Below are 10,604 nucleotides of genomic sequence, written 5' to 3'. Positions count from 1 at the left end.
CCCTGCTCTCAATATGACCAGAGATGCGAGTCCCTGGGGGTGGGGAGCCCATTACGACTCCTCTTTTCTTCAGGGTCACTGGGACCAGCAGACCGCTCTCAGATCCTCCAACTTCAGGGAACTAGCAGCAGTTCTTCAGGCCCTGAGGGGATCCATACAGGCAATCTCAGGTCAGCACCTAAAGATCTATTCGGACAACACAACTACAGTATCCTATATAAACCGGCAAGAGGGTACGAGATCGGCCTCGCTGATGGGCCTAGCCACACAGATATTTTCTCTGGCAGAACACCACCTGCTGACTCTTTCAGCCGTTCATCTCAGAGGGAAGGACAACCTGGTGGCAGATTTCCTAAGCCGGGAAAGGCTTCACCAATCAGAATGGTGCCTGAACACCACAGTATTTCAGGAGATCATCCTCAGATGGGGAACCCCATCAATAGACCTGTTTGCATCCAAAAGAAACAGAAAAACCCAGAGGTTCTTCTCCCTAAATCCCTCAGACCACCCAACAGCAATAGACGCACTCTCCCAGTGCTGGAGTATAGAGAGAGGCTACGCCTCCCCCCCCTGAACCTCCCAAGAGTCTTAAAAAAGGTCAGAGAAGACAGGGCCAGCGTGATACTGATAGCCCCCTTCTGGCCAAAGAGACCATGGTTCACGTGGCTAAGAAAAATGTCGTCACACCAACCATGGGTTCTTCCAAACAGGCCAGATCTTCTATATCAGGGCCCAGTATTACACCCCGACATTCAGAAGCTCCACTTGACAGCATGGAAACTGAAAGGATAATCCTTAGGCAGAGAGGATTTTCAGAATCCGTCATCTCCACCCTACTAGCCAGTAGGAAACCGATTACCTCAAAAATATATCTGAGGTCATGGAATGCATTCTTAAACTTCGCAGGCAGGGATATTAATCCTTTAACCAAACCAGATATTCCCCTAATATTGGATTTTCTCCAGGCGGGACTAAATAAAACCCTTAGGCCTACTACATTAAAGGTTCAGATTTCTGCTTTAAGTTCCTTTTTCAATTTTAAATTAGCAGAACACCCCTGGATCAAAAGATTTCTAGCGGCCGCCTGCAGACTTAAACCCCAGATAAGGTCCCCATTTCCTCCCTGGGACTTAAACCTCGTTCTCCAGGCTTTGATAAAACCACCCTTTGAACCCATAGACTCTATTTCCTTGAAGATGCTAACACTCAAAATGACCTTTTTATTAGCCATTACATGAGCCCGTAGAGTGAGCGAGATCCAGGCCCTCTCTGCCTTTCCTCCACATACCCTACTGCTAGATGAGTCATCTTAAAAACCCTACCAGAATTCCTTCCTAAAGTGGTTTCACCCTTTCACCTAAACCAAGACATTGTCCTTCCCTCCTTTTGTGACTCACCAAAGAATCAGAGGGAACAGTTTAACTGCCTAGACGTAAGAAGATGTCTAGTCCAGTACCTAAAGGTTACCCAAAATCTGAGATCATCACAAAACTTGTTTATCCAGTTTCAGGGTCACAACAAGGGTTCAGCAGCCAGCAAAGCTACCATAGCAAGGTGGATCAAGCCGGTCATACGGCTAGCCTACATAAATCAAAAACTCAAACCCCCAGAATTCTTCGGGGCACACTCCACTAGGGCCGTATCCACTTCATGGGCAGAAAGAGCAGATGCATCCCTAGACCAAATATGGAAGGCTGCTGTAAAGGATCTGCCAGGCACTGCTTCAGGGTTAACTCCCAGAATTAATCAGTCAACACCTGAGTGTACATCCCTGAGACAGACACCAGCTTCCTCCACTCAGGCTGGCAGGCTTAGGAGTGGGAGAGCCTATCGCAACCTGGCCAGACTCAGCTAGCTCCCGCCCTCGGTCTATTTAAGCCTGCTCTTCCTGTCCATCTGGGCTTGTGAATTTGTAATGGTGGGGGGGGGGGTAGGGAAACGGACAAGTGAGCCCTAATCTACCCGCCACTCTGTCCCTGCCTACTTGCAACGACCCGCCCTAGACGACGGGGTACAACTGGGCGGCGGTCCCTGCGCTCAGTAAGTGCATGACAAACACGACAAACAAACAAGGGAACACAAGCAAGGGAAATGGGCAGTTGCTCGCGGAAACACCGTGAGCAACAGAGTAGTGAACGAGCCGAGTCAAGCCAGGAGAGTGCGAGGTACAAAGCGAAAAGCAGAAGAGTAGTCGGTAAGCCAGGGTCTGTATGGAGCAGGATCAAAAAGTAGCAGGAGCTGTAGCTGGGCCAGGAAACCTCAAGGAAAGAATTCACAAGCACAGATGGACAGGAAGAGCAGGCTTAAATAGACCGAGGGCGGGAGCTAGCTGAGTCTGGCCAGGTTGCGATAGGCTCTCCCACTCCTAAGCCTGCCAGCCTGAGTGGAGGAAGCTGGTGTCTGTCTCAGGGATGTACACTCAGGTGTTGACTGATTAATTCTGGGAGTTAACCCTGAAGCAGTGCCTGGCAGATCCTTTACAGCTGCCACATGGAGTTCTCCTCACACCTTCTTTAAACACTACAGATTACAACTGCATACAGCCTCTGACTTGGCCTTCGGTAGGAAGGTACTACAAGCTGTGGTCCCACTCTAAAAATATTGATTTCTATTTTACATCTCCAGGGGTGCTGTCATAGGTGAATAGGTAAAAGATCAATTACTTACCGGTAATCTGTTTTTCAAGAACCTATGACAGCACCCCGCTGTTACCTTCCCATGTCTGTAGTAGATGACCCTCATAAACTGGATCGCTACCTTTAATTTGAGCATCCCTGTAAATATTGTACAAAAAAAAAGCACACATATAAACTAAACTACTTCTCATCCTGAGTTCTTCCTAAAGACTGGGTGTGTGGAGAGGTGTGTCCATTTTATATCCTCAGGTTTCCTGTCTAGCGGATGGGACGTCTCTCCAGGGGTGCTGTCATAGGTTCTTGAAAAACAGATTACCGGTAAGTAATCGATCTTTTTTGATTAACATCCATGACCGCGGACCGTCAGGTTTACTCACCCTCTGACGGCCGCAGCCATGGTCCTGTGAGCGCTTGCCCGCATCTCCTCAGGAGACTCCAGCGCTCACTTCTGCTTTGCTCTGCTGTGTCCCGTAGGGTGCGCGCGCAGGCTCGTGCCCGGTCTTAAAGGGCTAGCGTGCGCACCTGAATCAGTTGTTAATTAGCCCATGATCCTGGACTATAAGAAGGGCCCTGCTCCTTTCTGCCTGGCCTGAGCTTTGTTGTCATTACCTACGTTCGTCTATGCAAATGGTCCCTTAAGTGTCTTCCAGTTCCCAGTGTTCCCATTCCTGCTTCCTGTAACCTGTATCCCGTGTTTATCCTGGTCCAAGTGCCATGCAGTATTGGAGTCGTGCTGCGCTGAGTCTACGCCTGCTCCGCTACACCAAGCCTGGTGCCTGCCTGCTGTCAAAGTCCCGTCTAAGCCTGTCCAGCTATTGTCTAAAGCTACCACAGCTACACCTATTGAACTATTGACTTTGTCCTGTTGGCCAACTGCCATACCGTCAAGGTGGTACTGCCCAGTGGGTCCACGTACCCTACGTGACCAACACAGACGTCAAGCAGTTCTCAGAAACAATGGTTATGCCACGAAATATTAGTTCAGTAAAGTGAAATCTAAACATCCTCTGTATTCCCAGGACTCTCCAGAGGAAAATCAAAATGTCCCAGAGAATCCTCTGGTAGATGAAGCTGAGCCCTATACTAGGTCTATATAGGGGGGTGTGGATCTCTTTGGTCCTGTGGTCATAGATGTGGTCATAGATTTTGGTGGCTTCTTATGTTGATCTGTTAGATTCTGCACACTATGCTGTATTGTATTGTACTGAATTGCTACATATGTGAAATTGGGGAAGGTCTGACTAATATTAAAGCGGAGGATAAAGCGGAAGAAGAGCGGGTGAGGGACGATCAACGGTGTAAGGGTATGTTCACACGTACACGTCCGATACGCCTGAAATTACGGAGCTGTTTTCAGGCGAAAACAGCAGCTGAATTTCAGACGTAATGGCATGTGCAGGCGTTTTTCGCAGCGTCCATTACGGACGTAATTGGAGCTGTTTTTCTATGAAGTCAATGAAAAACTGCTCCAATTACGTCTCAAGAAGTGACATGCACTTCTTTGATGCGGACGTATTTTTTACGCGCCGTCTTTTGACAGGGGCGCGTAAAAATAAAGCCCGTCTGCACAGTACATCGTAAAACCCATTTAAATGAATGGGCAGATGTTTGCCGACGCTTTGGAGCCGTATTTTTGTGCGTAATTCGAAACGTAAAACGCCCGAATTACGTCCGTAAATAGGGCGTGTGAACTTACCCTTAGACTGAAGTGGAGGAGGAAATTCCAGAAGGTGTTACCACAGGTAAGTAATAATATAAAAAGTTTTATCTGAAGGTGGGATGTTGGATAGAATAGTGGCAGGGTTTGGCACTACCAGAAATCCAGCATCCACTATCTGATTAATTGGTCTCATCTTCCACCATTCTCCATTTCCCCATTGTGCCCTACTTTACAGGAAGTATAGGGGTGTTACAGGGTCTGCTAGTTTGGTAAATAACACCTCTCCTCTCCAGATTTATAACTGGACCGCCGGCATTACTTACCCTCCAATGGCCGCAGCCACGGACCCGCAAGCTCGTTCCGGTGTCTCCCTCCTCTGAGACGCCGGCACACTATACTGCCTCGGCTGCTGCCAGGAAAATCAACTCCATCCAATCCCAACGCACCCTGGACTTTAAAAAGGACTCTGCCCTCTTCCGCCTTGCCTGAGCATTGTTGTGTCTTCCCATGTTCGTTTAGCAAATGGTCCCTTCGTTGTATTCTGTATTCCCGTATCCAGTAATTGTGTTTTGTTCGAGTGCAAAAGTCTAGTGTCGGAGTCGTATTTACCATCTGTACCTTGTCTGTGCCGGCTCATGGGCCTGGACGACTACACTTTTTCTGTGCCAAGTGTCATCTGTGCCAAGTCTGCCAAATCTCCTGTCCAGGAACTCTTGGCTTAAAAGACTATCACTGACTTTTTGTTTGACCAGCTGCTACTTCGCCACGGTGGAGCGGCCTAGTGGGTATACATACCCCACGATCTCGCTGGTCAGCCCAAGTCTGCGGTCCAATTGTTGCAAGTAGACATGTGTGAACTCTGAGCACGACAGGATCAGCTTTTACTCGCTGTTAACACCATAGGTGCCCGTTTGGATTCTCCACCCGTGCCTGCTCCTCCTACTTCACCTCCTGTCAATACACCTGCCTGTTCTGGGTCTGGAATTTTGCTGCCTCTACCTCCTTGCTACGACGGGGATGCTAAGACCCGTAGAGGCTGCATTAATCAGTGTAAGATCCACTTCAAATTACAGGCTCATCTCTTCCTCTCTGATGAGGCCAAGATTGCTTTTATGAGTTCTCTTCTCTCTGACAAGGCCCTGGCATGGGCGGAACCCATTTTGGAACGAGAGAGCCCGGAATCCTCTAATTTACCATTATTTCTAGAGACCTTCCACACTGTGTTTTGAGGAACCGGGTCGAACATTGTCTGCAGCGACCTCAGACAAGGGGAATCTAATGTAGGGGAGTCTTCTATTCTCTTCGGTACGTTGGCAGCGGAGCTAGCCTGGAGTAATGAGACACTAGTGGCAACCTTCTGGCAGGGTCTAGCCGCACGTATAAAGGTTGAACTAGCAGCCCGTGAGCTTCCCTCCACTTTGGATGCCCTGATACTTCTTGCAACCCGGATCGACATGAGGATCCAAGAGTGCAGTTTGGAAGTTCGCCGGGAGAAGAGATCTTATCTATTGGCACCAAAGTTTCAAATACCTCTTCGGCATATTTCTTTTGTACCCCCAGAGGAGCCCTTGCAGGTAGACAGACTTAGGCTGACTGACCAAGAATGGAAACGTAGATGATCAACTGGGTTGTGTCTATACTGTGGTCACAAGGGCCATTTCGTGCGTCAATTCCCTCAGAAGCCGGGAAACTCCAGCGCATAGGGTTGATTGAAGAGACAACTGTAAGTGAATCTAACTGTACAACTAAATTCTCTCCCAGACTTTCTATTCCTGTGTCTATTGTCACAGGTGAAGGATCACACTCTGTGCCTGCCTACTTGGATTCTGGAGCGGCTGAAAATTTTATCCAGCAGGACTTGGTAGACCGTCTCCACTTGGCCACTGTTCCGCTGTAGACGCCTCTGGCAGTCGCTTCCGTGGATGTACAACCTCTGCTGGATCCTATCCTGTCTATCACCAAACCTCTGAGACTACAGACTGGAGTCCTCCATTATGATTCAATAACTTTCTATGTCCTAACCAAAGCTATTAACCCCCCCCCCTCCTTTGCTGGGATTGCCATGGCTTCACCAGCATGCTCTAGTCCCCTATTGGAATTCCAGAAAGGTCCTTCAGTGGGGACCCCCGATGCCTTCACCGCTGTTTGCCTCAGGTTTGACCTGTCATAATTCCTCTGTCTCAATATCTCTCTGGACTACCTCCACAATATGCTGGTTACACAGAAGTTTTTAGCAAAAACGAGGCAGAGATCCTTCCTCCTCATCGTCCTTATGACTGTCCTATCTAGCTGCTTCCTGAAGCCTCTCCCCCTCCTTCGCGGACGGGTTTATCCTCTCCTTGCCGGAAATCCAGGCTATGTCGGAGTATGTCAGGGAGAACCTAGAGAGAGGGTTCATCGGGAGGTCTACTTCGCCAGCAAGGGCTGGACTCTTCTTTGTGGAGAAAAGGATGGATCACTTCGACCATGCATTGACTACTGTGGGTTAAACCAAATTACAATCAAAAGCAAGTACCCCTTGCCGCTTATCTCTGAGCTCTTTAACAGGATTCGTGGAGCTAAGTTGTTCACTAAGCTGGATCTACGTGGGACCTATAACCTGATCCGTATCCCAAGCTTGACGAATGGAAAAACGCATTTAACACCCGAGACTCTCACTACGAGTATCTCGTAATGCCCTTTGGCCTTTGTAATGATCCAAATGTGTTCCAAGAATTTGTAAATACCAGCAGAAAAAATGGGACATAGATAACATCAAAACCACAAAAAAGGCCATACTTACTAAGTGGGTGGGTGAAAACCCGTTCCCAGCAGGACGCAGACAGGTCAAAAAATGCTGCAGAAGGAGAGTGCATTAAAGGACGAGTGTCACGAAAAAAAAAAATTTTTATATCAATTTGCTTTTAGTGTTTTATTTAAAAATTTTTTATTTATTTGTGTATTTGTGTTTTCTTTTCTTTTTTAACTTTTTTCTTGTCTGTGGGGGCTGCCATTTTTTTTCCCATCTCCGTATGTAATACATACAGACATGGAATACGGCACATACAGCCCCATAGTGAATGCGAACGGGGCCCGTTCCATCCACTATGCTGTACGTCGTCTGTGTGAGAACGGCGCATGCGCCGCTCCCACACAGTCCAAATTGAAGGTCTTCGGCCGAGCGACGTCCGGCGCCATTTTCTTGTGGACCGGAAGCCGTCGCCGGACAGTAAGATTACTACTTCCGGTCTGTGTTCTGAAGCAAGCACGAGGAGCGGAGGGAGCAGACGGACCGCAGGGGGCGGCGGCAGGAGCAGGTAAGTTAGGTCTGTGTATGTACGTGTTTTAGTGTGTTATAATTACTGTATGTAAACCTACTACACTGTGTGTTAGCTCAAAAAATGGCGACACACAGTGTAAGAGGTTTGACCATTCAATCCCCTCCTTTCTCCTGGCACTAGCCAGGAGAAAGGAGGGGGGATTCTGTGAGCTCACTAGAGCGAGTGTGTATTCTCAAATTTTTCAGCATAAAGCAATGTGGTTTCTTTACCACATGCCAATGCTGCAATTTTGGGAATTGCTCCATCTAGTGACCAGCACTGGGAAATGTTATAAATTTAGAATCTAATTTATAATATTTCCTGACTCGTGAAAAAATTTAAAAAATTAGAACAATGTTTAATCATTTATACACTAACTGTTCTCCAAGTCCACTGGACAGCAGAGATCTTCAAACTACAAATTTTACATAAGCTTTTACAAAGACGTCCCTTTTATGCACAAGCTTTAACAAACTGGAAGCCGGTACAACAATACTCATTACTCCGCCTAAGAGCGGAACAAACAGTCTGCCCAATGTCTGGTTACTTTGCGCACAAAACTTTCACAACACACTGCCTGCAGAACACTACCTCAGCCTGGTTCCCATATCCCCAATTTGGTCTAAAACTAAAAAGAGAATTCCTGGGCCTTTTGAACAGGGAAGAGTACCCAGACAGTAGTGACGCAAACCTGAAATGGGGCCCCTTCCTATTTTGATTCAAATTTGGTCCGAAACCAATAGGGTATTTTCTCTGCTTTAGAACTAGGATCCTAGCCAGCAGTGACGCAAACCTGAACTGTAGCTTCTTCTTATTCCTACTTGATAAACATTACTTTTCCTGAGAGTGGTATTAGAATTTTTCCATACTAACCACTCCCCTAATGAACTGTGGTGACCAATGGAAAAAACAGTGCGCACAGACTTTAGCAAAGCAAGGGGTCTGTAAGTATGCGCAGGCCTGCACTGATGAGATTTTCCTAATGGTCACGCTGCTAGCAAGAAGAGCTTTTGGGATCTCGTCGGGGTCACCAAGAAATGTAGAATACCACAAGAGACATGGTCTTCAAGAAATACCAGGAGCATTGCCACATCTAGTAGTTTAGATTAAATGCTCTCAGAGAGGGAGGGCCCCTCTACTTTATATACATTTACACTTCGAGATGTACATCAAATCCTTACCCCGATTCGGTGTCTAACATCAATACTTTTATGCCATTGGACACATAGTTGCATGCACAGCTCTAGATTCTCTAGTGGTCTTGTCATGATCCACAAACCCCTTTGCCCTTTCCGAATTCGAACTAATCAATCTTATTGGAGTAGTCTACCCCCTATCTTGGAATGTGGCTGATTGCATATGTAACCTGAGAATGTACTACATCACATAACAGGCGGCTAAAATCTAATTTTCCTCTTCACTACCGTACACTAATTAGCTCTTTTGGAACATATCTTCTTTAAGTGGACATTAACTTTTCAAACAACTTATGCTAATTTAATAGTATACCTGATATACAGGATGAGCCATTTATATGGATACACCTAAATAAAATGGGAATGGTTGGTGATATTAACTTCCTGTTTGTGGCACATTAGTATATGGGAGGGGGGAAACTTTTCAAGCTGGGTGTTGACCATGGTGGCCATTTTTAAGTCGGCCATTTTGTATCCAACTTTAGTTTTTTCAATGGGAAGAGGGTCATGTGACACATCAAACTTATCGAGAATTTCACAAGAAAAACAATGGTGTGCTTGGTTTTAACGTTACTTTATTCTTTCATGCGTTATTTACAAGTTTTTGACCACTTATAAAATGTGTTCAAAGTGCTGCCCATTGTGTTGGATTGTCAATGCAACCCTCTTCTCCCACTCTTCACACACTGATAGCAACACCGCAGAAGAAATGCTAGCACAGGCTTCCAGTATCTGTAGTTTCAGTTGCTGCACATCTCGTATCTTCACAGCATAGACAATTGCCTTCAGATGACCTCAAAGATAAAAGTCTAAGGGGGTCAGATCGGGAGACCTAGGGGGCCATTCAACTGGCCCATGACGACCAATCCACTTTCCAGGAAACAGTTCATCTAGGAATGCTCGGACCTGACACCCATAATGTCACCCATAACTTGTAAATAACTCATGAAAGAATAAAGTAACGTTAAAACCAAGCACACCATTGTTTGTTTTTCTTGTGAAATTCTCGATAAGTTTGATGTGTCACATGACCCTCCCCATTGAAAAAACTAAAGTTGGATACAAAATGGCCAACTTCAAAATGGCCGCTATGGTCAACACCCAGCTTGAAAAGTTTCCCCCCTCCCATATACTAATGTGCCACAAACAGGAAGTTAATATCACCAACCATTCCCATTTTATTTAGGTGTATCCATATAAATGGCCCACCCTGTATATCAACTTTTGTAATTTACTTACAGTTAAAATCTAGCTGTTTTATCCATGCAAATTATGTTAGTGACACTAGGTGAGAGACACACAGACATTTTTGCTTGTAGAAGTCATAGTCGAGGCTAGGGGGAGCAGGAGCACAAAGACACAGACGCTGTTGCCTATAGAAGTCCTTGAAGATTAGAGGGGGAGTAGAGAGAGGAGACATATCTATTACCAGCAACCTATATGTCACCCCAGTGCAGGATTTTCCACCACTTCTTACTGCTGTATGTTATGCTCCATGCTGCTACAGCCTCTAAATATGTGCTACACAGAGATAGTAGACCAGGCTGGTTCTCTGCTCTGTGTGTGCAGTGTATAGAAGAGATATTAGCAGTTAGGCTCCACCCAATAGCTCATGGAAAACCTGAGAATTGGAGAGAGAGCCTGCAGAGGGAAAACTGCTAATAGAATGCCATATACAAATCATATAATGGCCAGAAATAGTTTTATTCTTCCTGTACACACATATGACAGATTATTCAGAGAAGTCGTCTAAAAATTTGGTACGCTTTAAAGAGGCTCTGTCACCAGATTATCAAATCCCTATCTCCTATTG

Source organism: Rhinoderma darwinii, chromosome 1 (assembly GCF_050947455.1).
Source record: "Rhinoderma darwinii isolate aRhiDar2 chromosome 1, aRhiDar2.hap1, whole genome shotgun sequence".
NCBI classification, from domain to species: Eukaryota; Metazoa; Chordata; class Amphibia; order Anura; family Rhinodermatidae; genus Rhinoderma; species Rhinoderma darwinii.
This window is presented reverse-complemented; position numbering follows the sequence as displayed.